The sequence below is a fragment of the Cyrtonyx montezumae genome, unplaced genomic scaffold (genome assembly GCF_038088225.1).
Source record: "Cyrtonyx montezumae isolate F1298 unplaced genomic scaffold, pur_monq_1.0 scaffold_0, whole genome shotgun sequence".
In the NCBI taxonomy this organism is placed as follows: domain Eukaryota; kingdom Metazoa; phylum Chordata; class Aves; order Galliformes; family Odontophoridae; genus Cyrtonyx; species Cyrtonyx montezumae.
Genome location: NW_027071824.1, coordinates 5,147,052 through 5,163,774, shown reverse-complemented (window position 1 = coordinate 5,163,774; position 16,723 = coordinate 5,147,052). Strand labels below are relative to the sequence as shown.

Here is a 16,723-nt window from a genome sequence, read left to right as displayed (position 1 = left end):
AGAAAGAAGACAGGTCACATTTGTTTGACTTCCCTCCAGTTCTATTCTGCAAAGCCCAGTCTTTGAACAGTCATGCTCTACCACCAGAGAAATTCTCCCTATTCAAACAGCTGGACAGGCAATACTGAAAAAAATAGGGATGATTACAATTCTACTTGCCTTACAAATAACAAAATAAAAACAGATAACTAGCAATAACAGTCTATTCAGATTCATAAAAACCCCATAGTATCAGACCCCTTTAAGCAGAAGAGACTTAAAACCACTGGGAATCTCCAGGCTGAGTCTCCCAGGCTCCTACAAGCAGAAGGTCTCTGTCACTTGCTGCTTTCTCCTTTCCCCTCCACGTGCAACCTCACACTTGCCCCAGGTGGCTGAGCTCCAAGGCACCATTGCTAGCCAACTGCCTGCACTGTATTCTCCTGGGTGACATAAAGATCCCTTTAAAAATAATTATTTTGGTTACGGGGGATGAGGAGTGGTGTTCTAGACCCGAGCACGAAGCTAGAGAGCTCTAGCTAGGGAGAAAAGCTGGTCTGCTCTGTTTGTTTGCCTCTTTGGAGGTCTGCTTTAGGGTCTGGCTCCAAGTTCAGGATTTTCCACAATGAACCTGACTTGAACCTGAATCAGAGCTCAACTTTCCTTCAAACATAAATCAACTTAGGGACAAGATCTGCCCAAAGACACATATGAGTAACTCCCATCGAAGTTAAGGGCTGATGGTGTGCATGCACATGTGTGTGTACAACTATAGGAAGGCCATGACTACATGCCTATTTTACGAACTCTGGATACTTCTATCTGAAATGTTTTTCACCTTTCATTGGCTCTGTATCCAGTAGTGATCCTTCCTTCTCAGACTGGAAAGAACCAGACTTTACCAGGCACTAGCTGTTGCTCTCTGAAAGCATTGTATACATGAAGCATTGCTGGATTTCCATCTTGGTCAAGTGTTTAAAACAAAGTTCTGCAAATCAGAGTCAGGGCTATGCCCTTCTTCCCAGCATACACATGAGGCCTTGCTGTGGCTGGTTGGAATAATAAGCCAAAGCCTGTCCTGTAGATCTTACAGAGACGAAAAACTTTGAATGAACTAACTTCTGTGCACCTTCTACACTGCCCCAGGCTGCCTCTGTCCTCTGTGGGACTGCACATTCTCACACATTTACAGCAAGCAGTTAGCCTTAGGTAGGTAGAGGTTTTTAGTTTGAAAGAAAGCTGATAAAAGCATTCCCCTTCAGCAATCCCTCCCCCAAGGATTTTATTACTCTTATTCATACTGAGAAGACGTTTTCCAGGGAGAAAGAAGATACCTAGATTTCTTTAAGAGAAGTCCTAAAGGCATTATCCAACCTGTAGGAATAACAGAAAAGACCCTGGGGAAGATATACATGATGTGCATGGTACTCACGGGAATCTAGCCTGAGAATTTTTTTCTGTCAAGAAGTGAAGCCTAGTGAGAATGTCAGCCTCATGCCTTGAAGAAAGCAAAGATCCTAAGCAAAACTTAATTACTACTCTAAGCATCTGATGAAAAGCTACATATCACAGGCATGTCATCAAGTAAGCAGCAGTGTTAAACATAGTAGGTGGTTGATCTATGCAGGTCCTTTTTTACAAGTAACTGTTGCCATCTCTGCAGGGCACTGTTTCCATAGCAGATGTGACTTAGAAAATGATAAAGTTTGCTTTCCGGTTATAATAACCCTAATACTTAACAACAATCAAAATACATTATCTTGTTTATTCCCTGGAAACCATAACTAAAGTCAGTTCAGTAAAAAGTAGACAGTTGCTTCTATGTACAAAAAGCACTAATAGCTCTAAGCACAGCACACTGTACAGTGGATTTCCATACCTTCAGGCTCTCAGGGAGAAGGGGAAAAAAACAGTGGATCAAATTCATCTTTGGCGTAACCGGGTGCAAATCCCTCTGGGAATTGCACCCGCCTATGCCAGGACTGAGTTTGGCTCATGGAACTTGCAGGGTGGTCGAGTAATTAAATTATATGGTGGTTCAGTATGCTTCTACAATGCCAAATGATGCAATATTTTTGTCAAAAAGGACAGCTGTGCATTATTTAGAAAGTACTAGTCCATCACCTTCATTACCACTTTGCTCTCAAGATTCAGCAGTTTTTCAAACAATCGTTGAGGCATCTTAAGCTTTTGTCTTTAGACAGGCATACTGACAGTCTGAATTATATGCTGCTTCCTCCTTATTAGACGCTGCTTATAAAAAAAATACTGCCACTGTGGTCTACAGTTCAATGAAGTCCATTGTAAACTCCCCAGTATAACATAAACCTCCCTAAAACACATAAAATTATTGGCTTCCAAGACCAGTCTCACTGAAAGAAAGCTCTGTATTTAGTCTTTGCTTAAAACACAAGTATTTGGTTTGGAATTCAAACTCCCAACTCAGTTTTAAAAGGTTGGGTCCAAGGAAAGTTGACACGGACCATGTAATTTTAATTAAAGAAAGATCTTGCTCCTTTATGGTCAACAGGGGCATTGTAACATTGACATATTGATGCTAAATAATTATGAGTCCATAAATAATTCAGTATATAAAAGTGTTGTATGGCCAGTGCCAGGTAGCAAAGGGAAATAGCATTGAAATAGCTGACCTGCCAGGTTACTACTACAATGCCAGTGGATAGACAGGTAATGTGACCTAGCAGCTATTAAAACAGCGTAGCCTGTGGTGTTCTCTACCCACAGAGAGCACTTGAAAGTGGAAAACCAAAGGCTGTCCAGTTTTGTCACCTCAGTATTTTAGCACCACTGTCACAGAAGAGGATAAACTTTTTGGGTTGGAACCAAGGAGAAAGGCAGTATGGAAATCATATGCAGAAAGAGAAACATAATAAAGCAAATTAGTGATGAATTAAAGTTACATTTTTTTGTTTGTTTATTTTGCAGGAGCTGGGCAAATACCACAAACTTATTTTCACAGATAACCCATTCAGGGTTTAAAACTGAATTCAGTTCATATGTTCTCCTGACTCTGGTGTTTGCTCTCTCTGTGAACTTTCAAAAGTCAGCTGCTCTTTGGTAAAGTTCGTGTGGGTAAAAAATGTTTTAACCTTTCACATTTGTGCCTAAAAGTACATACTCACATGAAATACTCTCCCCATAGAAGCTATGAGATCAATACATTTTATAAGTAACAAATATGAGCATGACAGTGAGTCAGAGACCTTCAGCAGACACAATTAAGCAATCTACCTTCATTTTCACCAATACGGATGCACTGAATCTTTTCTCTTAATCACCTATAAGATAGCAAGGTATACACATGACCAGGTTTCATAGGAATACTTGGCACGTACAAAAGCTTCATGATTTTATAATTAAAAAAAGTTTTTCCATTTTTTTTCCCAGATTCTCCTTTATAGTTCATCTACTACCTTTCTGCTTCCTTCCCTTTGGAAAAGCTCAGTCACTTCAAGTATTCTCTTGGACTGTGGCGGTCACATTGAGCTAAAGAAAACAACTGCTCACCTGTGACCAACAAGTAGCCAATAAACACAGATCCCACAAGAACACCCAATAACCCTCATATTGGGTTAAATCAATAATGTAAAGACAATTGTTAACAATTGTGATAAGAGACATAATCAAGTCAGGGCTCACTAGAAGAACAGATGCTGAAAAGGAATAAAAAGGAAATGCCTTGTGTTTGCCAAAATTAAAAGAGAACCGGCAAGAAAGTTGGAAAGAGACATTCATTAGGGACTGTAAGGACTGGACAAGGGCTAAAAGCTTTGTACTGAAAGAGGGTAGGTTTAGAATAGATATAAGTAGGAAATTCTTTACTCAGAAAGCGGTAAGGCCCTGGCACAGCTGCCCAGAGATAAGCTGTAGGTGCCCTATCCCTGGAGAAACCAACAAGGCCAGGCTGGATGGGGCCACGGGAAGGCTGAGCTGGTGGGGGGCAGCCCTGCCCACCGCTGAGTGGTTGGACTAGATGACCTTTAAGAATCTTTTCAACCCAAACCATTCTGATTCTATAATGAAAAGGCTACCTGAATCCAGGAACACTTTCATCCAGCAGACTTTATAGTTTTAGTAATTTACCCCTGAAGACTTTCTTTTCATGTTATGGGCTTGAGCCATCTTAACATCCACTTTAGATCTTCGCACATGCTCCAACCTGTCCCATATAGTATGGTTGTATTTGATTTTCTTCGGTGAATTAGAACAGAAAACAATATGGAAATCTTCTGCTTCAAGGAAATAATCTTGAAATAACAATTTTCTGTATCTGCAAATGTGGTGCTGGCCACGGACACAGCCAAATCCTATGAATACAGCCAGAGGAGCAAGTGGCACGGTGGCTGAAATGTGAGAACCAGGACTTTCCTCAGGTTCACACTGGCTGGGGGATGTGGCATTTGGCAACTGCAGGGGGTACAAGCAGCAGGAGGCCAAAATAGAGCCCAGGGCCACGTTATGCGTCAATCCTAAGCTGCTGTGAGGCTTGTTTTGTTTTGACCCCACGCAACTCTAGTTACATCTCCGCTGCAGGTGCAGCCCTCTTTCATTCTCTTAATCAAGACATTTCCTTTCCCATAGCTGTGGAAAAGAATAGGCTCCTCTGACTCCAACCAGAACAGCACCTCCCACTGAATGATTTCTTCCCTCTTATGCCTCTCCTCCCAAACAGTGGCAACTGCTTTATGGGTTGCTACTGCAAGAGCCAGTGTCACAGGCAGCACTGACAGCTTGGTAGCACAAGGCTATATTTTTGTCCTTTATTTTATTTTAAAGAAGGGGAATGTATTCAGACCCCAAGTCTCACTTCATAGGTGGAACCCATGTTTCAGTTCTGGAGAAGCATAAGACCTTGCGATCTGCATTTGGAATTGCTTTGCAGAGCCACAGAACAGCCCTGCTAGAAGCCCACCATTATGCTATCAGGACTCACAAGAGCTTACAAAGCCCACTTGTCACCACATATATTTAGAAGAGGAGCTTTGCAAATGCCTCAGAATTAGCGGAATTCCACCCCCTCCAAAACAACTAGACTTTGGGAATGTTTTCAAGTTCAAGAGGACCAGCAAATAAAGGCCACAGGGTATGAGTTTGCTGCAAACAAGAGAAAGACCATCCACCACAAATTAATATGCACACCAAGCAGTAGAAATCCCTATAGAATTATCACTCTTTTTTATTTTTTATTTTTTGCTGAAGATAATGGAAAATCAAGATTGTCTTTTCCACCACATTCTCACTCCATTTCCTTGATGGCACATGGGCATCCCTACTTGGGAGCCCCCAGTATAGTGACTGCCACTTAAGCAGAGCAAAACTTGAAACACACGTATACTGTCACGGTTGTTTAAAAGGCCAGAATAGAGTTAGAGCTTTTATCTCCTCTTATATCACCTTCTCAAAGAATCCTTATCAAGAAAAAAAAGAGCATTGTTTACATTGTTGACAATGGCATATGCTCAGTTCAAAAGAAAGAACAACATGTGTCTGAGTGAGTGATTTACTTTCTACAAGGCCTTTGTGATTTGTCAAATTAGCACCTGGAGAATGAGACAATGTGGAGCTTCATCTGCAGACAGAATGGGCCATCCCCCAGGTTTCCTCCTGACCTATTTTGCAGAGGCAGTTCCCAGAAGCGTGAGCAACTTGCCATACACTTAGCATGTGTGGGCCAGCTTCTATTCCCAAGGACTTAGCTGCTTAATCACCACCCATCAGAAGGGTCAGGCTTTGGCTAACGAATAGTCTGCACTTAGATGTCCCTCATCCTAATGAACACTAATAAAAAGCATTTAGTTGACTAATGCAACATAAAACTCTACCCTATTTCATTGCATCTGCTTAATGAGAACCTCATTTAATATCAAATTACTGCCTGCTCAGCCAAAGCCTCGTATTTGTGGTAACAGTGCTGCGAGGCGGGAATATCAAGAGCTGCAATATGGAAATTCCTCACTAATATCCTCTGCAGGGCTGTGTGATTACTTAATTCGTTTAGCTGAGCAAGTCCAATTTCTTGGCCAACTGTTTCACAACATCGAATGCAATGCTAGGCAACTGGCCTCCCCACGGGCTGGCTGTGCCATATCGCTTTTCCTGGGACCCAGCTATTAACAGTTGCTTTGGGGATTTCAAAGAGGATCACAGATAGTGTTACCAAATGAATGAACTCGTAGTAGTGAACATGAAATCCTTCTCCTTCCCAGTCAATCAAACACCAGCGAAAAGATGTCCTGCAAGGCAGCAGCCGCAAAGTAGCAGCGTGGTTGGGCTTTAACCCCCATCTGTTTGTACTGAGGAACACCAGCACATGGACAACTGTCTGCATTTAAAAATACCCACTCTTGCCTTTTTAGAGAAAACTGCCCTAAAAACACAGCTTTGCACCCTTTCCTTCCCTGCAGTTGCTCGACTCAGCTGGCTGCTGTAGAGAATCAATCTCTCCATAGTGCACATCAAACTTTCTGGAGTAATTTAAAAAAAATGTAAATAGTGATAATTCCCAGCTCCCGTGAACAATCACTTACAAGAAACAATTTTTACACACATTCTTTACAGCTTTTAACCAACCTCAGACCCTAATGTTGAAGGGAGAAAGACTGAGTCAGTGTATTTGAGGCAGCAGAAGGAACCATATTAAGAGGGAAGGGTGAATGTTACAATGCATATCTTTTTCTAAATCAGTTAAAAACATCCTACTGTGATTTTACCCCTGTACACAGCTTTGGTCTGACCAAATACTGAAATATTCCTGGCTTCTATTTGTAATTGGAAACGGTGTGAAAACAACCAACCAACCACACACAAATGTGATTCAGTGACTGCTGAAGTTGCCTCATAATGGAATTCGAAGCCTTTGATTTCCTTAGTTCAGTAAAAAGAGACTAAATTACAGTAGATGATTGTCTTCACAGGAGGGAAGGAGTCTATAAAATATACTGAACAGCAATAGTAGCCACCGTGGGCATGGGATGTCAAGCAAAGTGATAACTCTATGACTCACAGCTCTCAAAGCAAATACCAGGAAGATACAGTTTCATCAAGTAAGTTACTGAGCTAAGAAGTGGGTCGCAGGCAATGCTCTGCAGCAAACAAGCCTTTTAGAGTGGCACTGGATAGGATATGGCACAAGTGCAAAGCAAAACCAGTGAGGGAAAAGAGACAAAAAAAACCTCAAGGGGACCCGGTGTTCAGAAGGATCACCATCCAGTGAAAAATGTGGCAAAAACCTCCACAGCAACCTCCCTCTGCAGGGTGTTTACCTTCTCCCTATGTATGTTCCTCAGAATAGTCTTTTTTTCTTTTTGCTCTGAGTTTCTACCATTACAGGCCCACAGCTCCTTGCAGACAATGTGCACATGCTAATGCTGGGACAAAGCAACTGGAAAACAGTGCAGATATTCTAGCATATATTTTCCTCCAAGAGGAAAAACCACAAAGAGGGCCAGGAAACTTGCATTGTTTCAAGACTCTCCGGGGCCAGCAGATGTCCTGAGAGCCATGGAGAAAAGAGTTTGTGGGAAAGGTCAGCATCTCTGTTATGCTCTGAGGCACAGCTAGAGTCCCTGTGAGGGAGGTGGCTCATGGGCACAGGGAAACAAGTAGCCCTGGAAAATCAAACATACATACAAGGTCAACTAAGGGCCCACATGTGGTAGATAACAGTGACTCCATCTCTTCCTATTGCAGAGGAATTCTGCAAATGGTTTATGTGATGTTGAAGCAGCAGCTATAAGGTCAGCTTCTGCTCTCACCGCTGTTCTATCTTGTGCCCAGGTTTACCACTTGCTTAGCTGGAGCAAAATCAAAAGCTAGACATTTTGAGGGAAATTTTTATCTTTATTTATTTTTATCTTTATCTTTATTAGAAAAACATCATTTTTTTTCTACCTACTTTTCTGCTCTGCAACTTGGGGTTTGTTCTGAGCAACATGCAGAGCTTAATATCAGAATGGATATTATGAAAAATCTCTTCTCAGAGCGGTGAGGCAGTGGTACAGGCTGCCCAGGGATGTGGTGGAATCACTGTCCCTGAAGGGGTTCAAGAGCTAAATAGATGTGGCATGGAGAGATGTGGGTTAGTGGGAAATACTAGTGGGAATGGGCTGGTGGCTGGACTAGATTATCTCAATGGTCTTTTCCAGCCGTAATGATTCTACGAAATTCATAGTAACTGGTGGTCATATTGTGCTTCATTCTTTGTTTTCTCTTTCCTGGTTTTGCTTTCAGTGGCAGCTTCCAGTGGGTTTGTGAGCTCACTGTGAAACTCTTGGAAAACCCCTGATAGCTCAGATTTGATTTAAAGCTGCAGGTGTTCTTCATGGGAAGGATAGAGTTTGTGGGAAGAACTCAACCCTTGTTCATCTATGGATAAACAAAAGATGACCAAACTTTAGCAAGAAAAGAAAACCTCCTCTGCCAAAGTGGTCTGGTTTACAATCCTATTAAAAAGAAAAAAAAAATAAGAAAAGCAACACCTGACTATACCATTAGCTTTGTGAGTCTTTAGTCTCTAAACCAGAATATTTCTTCACCTCCAAGGAGCACCGTTAGACTTAAAGCCATCAGCCATGTTAGTCCTAGGTTCTAAAATTACTCATAAAGAATGGGGACTATCTTCACGTCTCAAACTGCTGCTGGTGGTTATCATCATGACACAGAAACTACCCCAGTTGCATTCCTACACATCCAGTGAAGACCGTCACAATTTGGGTCTGCTGATGAGTGCTTCTATGGAGGAGTCTGACAAAACAAGTCATCACGTGCAATCTGGAGGAAGTTCTCAGGGAAGAGCAGTATTGCTCCAGAACACCTGTGGTGTAAATAACTCAGATGTGTTACATCTCCCCCTGCACCCTAGCTACAGTGATGACTTTCGGTCACACACTTACCAGTCTACATTCAGGAAAGCTACCTCCACTTTTTTTTTAATTCATTCTGTTCAGATATGCTATAATTTCTTTGAATACCAACTGACATCATGTTAGCTAATTTCCAAGTTCCCCTATTATGACGTAAAATGACAAAATTAATCAATGGGTAAAAAAAATGGAATAAGTCTAAGTCAGGAAGGTTTGTCAACAGGCAAGAAAATGGATGAAAACCAGCATAGCCATACAGTAAAATAAAAGATACCCCTGGGCTTGTGTTCAGACTAACTGGCCCCTGTCTGCCAGCTATCTTTGGCAGGGGAAACAGAAAAATCAGAGACTCGGAACGAAGAAATTTCACAGTAGACAGAAAAGGCAAAACTTAGAGAACCTCTGAATGAATGTGTGTTGTGAACAAGAAAGCAACACTCCACAACTACAAAGCACTTCTGCCCTGTACCGGTCAGTCCCAGGAGCTGGCACAGTCTCTTGGTTTCGTGGGACAATGGGCAGAGTGTGTGCAGATCTATAAGTACTCCCAGAATTTCAGCAACTGGTTGTGGAACAGATGGAACCAGCATGACCACCCAGTCCCTCCCAGACCCAAAGATGGGAATATCACCTGCTAGGGGCATCTCTAAAAGGCAGCAATTAAATAAGGTTGCTTCCCCTAGAGAATCACAGAGGAGTGAGCATATGGCAGGCCACAGTGTCCTCTAGAGGTGAAAAATTACCTTATACTTTGGTGTCAGAGAAGGACAGGACACTTTGAACCAAGCAAAGGTGTGATCACACCATCTGTCTCCTTCACAAGGGACAGTGACCCCAGCACAATGGAAACAGCCAAAAATCAGTTATCCAGATAAAAAACCACCTAAGCATAAGTTCATAAGTTCATAAGTTCATAAGGTTGGAAAGGACCTATAAGATCATCTAGTCCAACCATCCTCCTATCACTATCCCTACCCAACTACTAAATTAAGTCCTTTAGCACCTCATCTAAACGCTTCTTGAACAGCGCTAGGGATGGTGCCTCAACCACCTCCCTAGGCAGGCCATTCCAGTGCCTGACCACTCTTTCAGAAAAGAAATGCTTCCTCAGGTCTAATCTAAATCTTCCCTGGCGCAACTTGTGGCCATTCCCTCTCGTCCTGTCATTACTTATCAGGGAGAAGAGACCTACCCCCTCCTCACCACAACCCCCCTTCAGGAAGTGGTAGAGTGCAATAAGGTCTCCTCTGAGCCTCCTCTTCTCCAGACTGAACAATCCCAGCTCCCTCAGCCGCTCCTCATAAGACTTGTGCTCCAGGCCCCTCACCAGTTTTGTTGCCCTTCTCTGAACACGCTCCAGGGCCTCAATGTCCTTCTTGTAGTGAGGGGCCCAAAACTGAACACAGTACTCGAGGTGCGGCCGTACCAGAGCTGAGTACAGGGGGATGATCACCTCCCTGCTCCTGCTGGCTGCACTATTTCTAATACAGGCCAGGATGCTGTTGGCCTTCTTGGCCACCTGGGCACACTGCCGGCTCATGTTGAGCCGAGCATCAACCAACACCCCCAGGTCCTTTTCCTCTTTACATTCCTCTTTACAAGCAGAAGAGCTCCTGGAGGTTTCCAGACACCTTCTGAGATCTGGCAACTTTGTTGCTCGTCACAGCTCTTCTTCCCCTGGATGGGGTTTATAGCCATTGGTTTGCTGAACCTAGCTGCCCTAGTGCTGGGTGGATGCAATGGGAGAGAGCCAGTGTGACAGGGCAGCTGGTGTGACCTGATCTCTTCAGATCATGTAAGACAATTTTGGAGAACATAAGGCTGAAAAAATATTTGCATTGCGTTGCAGTGCATCTTTCATGCACTGGTTCAGGACAGAATCTGGTCTGGTATTACCTCAAGACAAAGAGCCTGTGCATTTGAGTAACCCTGTAAGGCTTTATACTGTTGTGAAAGATGATATAAAAATTACCTTCAGCTTATAAGACCAGGAGAGTCTCCTACATATGTCTCATAAATAGCCACAATTATTCAAAACAAAACAAAACAAAAAACTTCAGTATCCCAGAAACAGGCTCAATAATGTTGGCAGAAAAGCTGAACTCAGTGCAGAACATGCTGATCTCTCACTTGGTACCACTGTGGTGTAGGCAACAGTTGCCACATGCAACAACCATACAAAACCACTGTACAAGGAAGACTGCACAGGAAAGGCAGAAGATGAGTACCTGGAGCAGCACAGAGTTAAGACACTACCAGAGTTAAAAGAGCCTTCTGCCTTCTCTTTATGCTGTAGGATTCAGCAGTCAGACTGAAACACTGCAGGCGTTTCCAATCAGGCGCAAGAAATTAGATTTGGAATTGCCGTCTCCTTATAAGCAGACACCATTGCACATATCTAAGTACAAAGGCCTAATGTCTGATAAATCAAGAATCACACAAGTGAGTAATCCGATAAATCAAGAATCACACAAGTGAGTAATCCGATAAATCAAGAATCACACAAGTGAGTAAAGATTGCAATTTACTCTGAAGACCTTGCGTTGCTTCTTCCTCTGCACTCTCCCCAAGCTGTAGGCTGCTGCTACTCTCTCAAAACAGACATCACTGAGTGTTTGGACATCCCCTTGCTCTAGGAGTCTTAGAAAAGTCCCTCCTGACCTGTCAGGCTTTTTAGGTTCATCTTTTGAGCAGACTCCATTATTGTGAATACTGGAAAACAAAAGCACATTCAGTAACTCCCTTTAGCCTGAGCAGGACAGCTGTTCCTCCCACCACTCTTTCAGCTGGGCCTTAGCCCAGTCCAGAACAAACCACAACACAAAGAAGATGGGAAAATCAACCACAGCACGAAAGAATTATTTATAAACTTATAACGGCTGCAGATCTGCAGGTGCTAACTATCCCCACTTTGTAAAGGGAACACACAAAGTGCCCAAACCCTGCTTGGTCACCAACCAGCAACCGAGACAACAGATGCCCACAAGAGAACTGAAAGGCATTAGGGGTTTATGAAAAAGTACTTGACCTTTGCACTACTGGCCAATCTTGACTAGGAGAGGCTGTCTTAACTGCTAGTAGGTGTCCCATGGCAAAAGATTGCCCACCTTCTCCAACGAAGTGGTCAGATCCAGTAGTTCTGGTGGGTAGCAGAGTAGGACAACTGTATGATCCAGGTGTGTGACCCAAGCATAGCATCATCTGTTGTGCCAAGAGTCAGAGACTCATGTCATTAATATATTTTTAAATAGGAAACACATCAAGAAACAAGTGCTAAACAAATTTTTGCATAAATTGTACGTGGGCAGGACTTCCAAGCATGAAAATAAAAATAGATCCACAAAACAAGGTCCCTCAGTATAAATTTTCCAAAGGACACGAGTTGTTAGAAGCTGCACTGCTGCAGTGTGCCCAGCAGATGGTAATATTTGTTAAAAGTTTAGCCCACACAGTCCCTAAACAGCAGCAATTTGCACCTGAATGTAACAGGATCAATTCCAATATTTGAAAAGCATGACTTCTTGGATTTTTTTTTTATTATTTTTTCTTAATAAGTGTTGAGAATTAATAGTTCTGGTTTGGTCGGATTTCTGCTCTCCTTTCAGAATAATTCAGCCTTGCATACTGAGGCAAACCTGATTGCTCATGCAGTTCATATGCATTGAAGTCCACAAAAGATGAATACATTTCTCTTGGAGTAAAGTAGAACTTCTATAGACAGATCTGTATCTGTCCAAAACATTCTAATTTCCTCATACAGACTCATGGTATTTTTCTTGGCTTCCACTTGAGCTTACACTACTGATATTTGTGTTATTGTTCATTCAAATTATTTATTACCTGATGGTTCAGGCACTTGGGTGAAGGTGAGGAAAATATTACTGGAGCAATATTCCTTGAAGACTTGCTGCATTACAGTGCAAGTAAGGCCTGCATGCATACACATGGAAGATGTATTTCTGATCCCTAAACTTAACAGTAGCAGAACCACCTGCCACAAGCCACCACCTGAAACATCAAGCAACAGGAAAGCAGATCAACACAAGTGTTTAATACTTCTCAGATGGTGTAAAAGTCCTCCCCAGGCTGAGGAGCTCCCATAGAGAGCATCACTTTCTGTCCAGGATAGATTCTCCCTGCAGTTTTTAAAGAAGTGAAGGTCAGATGCATCGTAGTATTCACAGTGTACCAGAATAACTCAAAGTGCAAATTATGGTTCACTGAGAAAGGCAAATAGGAAAGTATAATTGCTCCAGAATGCCTGAACAGACCTTTCTACAGAAGCAAGATGCTGTTAGATCACCCTGATTCCATGCAATGACCTCTAAAGAGTGCCTGGCCCGTTTTGAATGATTTCTTCATCTCAAGCGTTAACACCCTCCTCTGCAGGTGCTGTCAGGCTTTCTTGCTCATCCCATCAGGAGGAAAATAACTCTCCTTTTTGGAAGGAAAAGAGAAACCTAACAAAAGAAGATACTAATTAACCAATATGTCACTGCACATTATTAAGTTTTACCCATTTAGCAATAAATCCATGTTGTGCCTGCTCCCTTAATTAGTTGCCTCTCAGTCAGGAAAATCAGGGCTGTGAAATGCTGATATGGTGCTAAATAATTACCTGGGAACAACTGCTTGGGATTGGCTCACAAACTTTCTCACTGCTGTTAGCAGCTCTCTGTAGGTGCCTGGAAGAAGCGGTGCTGGGCAGTGGTGAGCTTATGCCTAGGGATATGGGGAGGATATGACTACGCAATTGCATCGTTTGTTAATTCTGCCATGAAGTCTGCCTTTCAGAAGATTCTGGCCTCTACTCTGTTGCCTTCCAGTAAGGATAGAGGCTACCCTTGTACCCTTAGAATTATTAAGGTTGAAAAAGACCTCTAAGATCAAATAGTCTAACTACCACCCCATCCCCACCAATACTGCCCCCACTAACTACGTCCCTCAGTACCACATCCCCATGGCTCTTGAACCCCTTCAGAAGCAGTGACTCCACCACTTCCCAGAGCAGCCTGTACCACTGCCTCACCACTCTTTTTACCTAATATCCAACCTCATCCTGCTGCTGGGTAGCAACAACTCCCAGGAATACAAATGGCTGCTTTGTTTCCCTGTCCTTCAGATCATAATGGGGAAGAAGGCCTTGCCCAAACATGACCCAACACTAATGTAAGACTACACTTGCATCTACGATCTGTTCTTGTACACATAATGAACAAAACATACAGTTTCTTCAATTTAGGGAGAAAGGAGAAGAAAGACTACACCATACACACTTATTTCAGAGGTGACAGTACGGCTGCCTTATTTTCTGCGGGGAACATGTAACACAAGATGATATTTGCTTTTCAGCTAGGTGGGTGGCATCTACCTCTGTATGCACAATACACAGAAAAAGCTCCAGCCACACACAGAAAGACACAGAGCTGAAGAAAAACCTTGGCACTAATCACTGTGGCAGAAGCACCCCAATAAGCAGACCTTTCCCCAAGAGGTGTGAGAAGGCTGTGTATCCATGTGTTTCACCATATGAGACATTAGCCCACAATAAAGCCAGGGGTAAATCTCTTGTTGCTGGGTGTACTTAACAGATCCTTACAACTGAATTGTGTATTCATAGCCTTTATGGAAACTGGAACAACTCAAGCTGCTGTGGGTTAACCCATTCATGTACCCAGGCCTCAGCCTTATGCAAACACCTAGTTTTATTTCAACAGCAGTTACATGACACAAATCTGAAATGCTTCTCGGGAGAGAGACAGCCCAATTTCTTGGCCCCTAAAGCTCAGAGCAATTTAACTAAGCACAGGAGACTTCAAGTGTGCGCACATCCCAGACCTTCACTTCCGATAGCATCAAATGACAACTCACATCTTACACCTTTAGAGGACTTGTCCTCCGAGCAATTTTCAGCCAGATAAGGAGCATTCCCTGCAGAATCTCTTCACTGGAAGGAAGCTGAGATGTACAGGCAGGGAGTGAGCCGTGACCTGCTCCCAGAGATAAAGACTTTGCTGACCCTACAGCTGTGTGCAGCCAGGCTATGCCCACTGGGAATGTGACAACTGCTAGGACACAACTTCTCAGCATTCCTTCAGAGGAACAGGCTCTGTGCAGTGACTGTCCACCAGTACCAACACTCCAGACACCATGACACATCCAGTCCAGGAGGCTGACTGAGTCAGGTGATCTGATGCACAGCTCTCCTGGGGATAGACCTCCATCATCACATTGCTCCTATCTGCTATAGTGTTGTCTAGACCTAAGATTTATTTCTGGGTGTGACTGATTGCCCCTTTAGTTCACTACCACTCAGTAATTTGCTCTTGTGTGTACACTGCAAATAAACTCTTTAAATTGAAGCCTTCTTATCTTTTAGGCTGATGTTGTTGACACGCAGCTTCTCTCCTTATGTGTGCCTGGCAACAAGCTGACATGTTTTGTAACAGGCAATGACAGACAGCACAAGGAAGCCCCCAGCCAAGAAAGATGACATATTCAGTCTGAAAAATCACACTGTTCCCTATTTTGATTATAAAATCAGTGCACAAATTATTATCATATCCAAGCAGGAAGATACATAGAGTGGGTTGATTATGAGAACCAGGTCCTGCTTATCAAAGTAAAATAACTAGAAAGAGACGTCATCTTCCCATTGTATTGAACACATTGGCTTATCTTGTCTTTCTAGTTACACCACTCCTCCAGAATTCAAGCCAAGAAGGAATCTCACAGCATCTGGGATAAAGATTAAAATTGAAAACCACCAGAGTCAGCAAGTTAACCCCAACAGGGCTTGGAGATGTGCATTCAGCATATATAAATTTTAATTCCATTCTTTGACTGATATGCTTTGGATGTGAAATCATAACTGAACTATTAAAGAATGACCAAAGGATGGTGTTCTCAATCATTGCTTTCTTTGCAAGAGGTGGAAGTTGATTTACAGTTCTTATCTAGTACATACAGCCTGCATCAAGATACATGTATTAGTGTACAGCAGAATCGCAGAATTTCAGGGTTGGAAAGGACCTCTGGAGATCGTCTGGTCCAGCCCCCTGCCGTGGCAGTTCCCCACAGCAGATCACACAGGAAGGTGTCCAGATGGGTCTTGAGTATCTCCAGAGGAGACTCCACAGCCTCTCTGGGCAGCCTGCTCCTGTGCTCTGTCACTCTGGCAGTAAAGTTCTTCCCTGTGTTAGTATGCAATTTCCTGTGTTCCAGTTTGTGACCACTTACCCATTCTTCTGCCACTACACACCACTGAAAAAAGGTTGGCCCCAACCAACTGACTATCGTCCGTGAGACATTTACAAGCATTGCTAATACCCCCCTCAGTCTCTCTTCTCTAGGCTGAACAGCCCCAGCTGTCTCAGCTTTTCCTCATACTGGAGATGCTTCAGGCCACCCATCGCCTCTGTGGCTCTCTGCTAGACTCTCTCTAGATGAGAGATACAGCTTGTTTGAAATGCCAATAAGAGTCATTAAAGTCTTTGTTAGAACATAATTTGTGTGTATGCACACATCCCAGATAACACTGCAGACAGGAATGAAGCAAACTCCACTGTCAGTGCACCACTACCAAGAGCACACCTCCCCAGGGCCAGGGGGTGCTTAGGCAATTCAGTGGTCACCCAATTTCAAAAGCAGATAAACCAACAGGCTGTTAAGTTATAACGTGACTGCCCATGCTGATCAGCATCTCCATATCATGGCTTTTCTTCATTAGTGAAAATAAAGACCATTCTGTCTCCTTTTGCTGCTGTGTCAACTTCTGGGTTCAGTCAGCTCATGGTTCCCCAGCCCTAGGACCAGCAGCTGGAGCTTACCAACAAAGCCTTCATGACCCTTCTCTCCTTACA

At 43.1% G+C, this 16,723-nt stretch overlaps 1 protein-coding gene across 1 annotated transcript in view; it reads left to right on the top strand.

The window, feature by feature from the left end:
• Window positions 1-16,459, top strand: part of CUNH1orf115 (chromosome unknown C1orf115 homolog) — a 231,092-nt gene extending 214,633 nt beyond the window's left edge. Inside the window, exon 3 of the transcript XR_010622594.1 lies at window positions 16,448-16,459. The gene's annotated coding sequence lies outside the window, so the exon portion shown is untranslated. The remainder of the gene's footprint in view (window positions 1-16,447) is intronic.
• The last annotated feature ends 264 nt before the right edge of the window (window positions 16,460-16,723 follow it).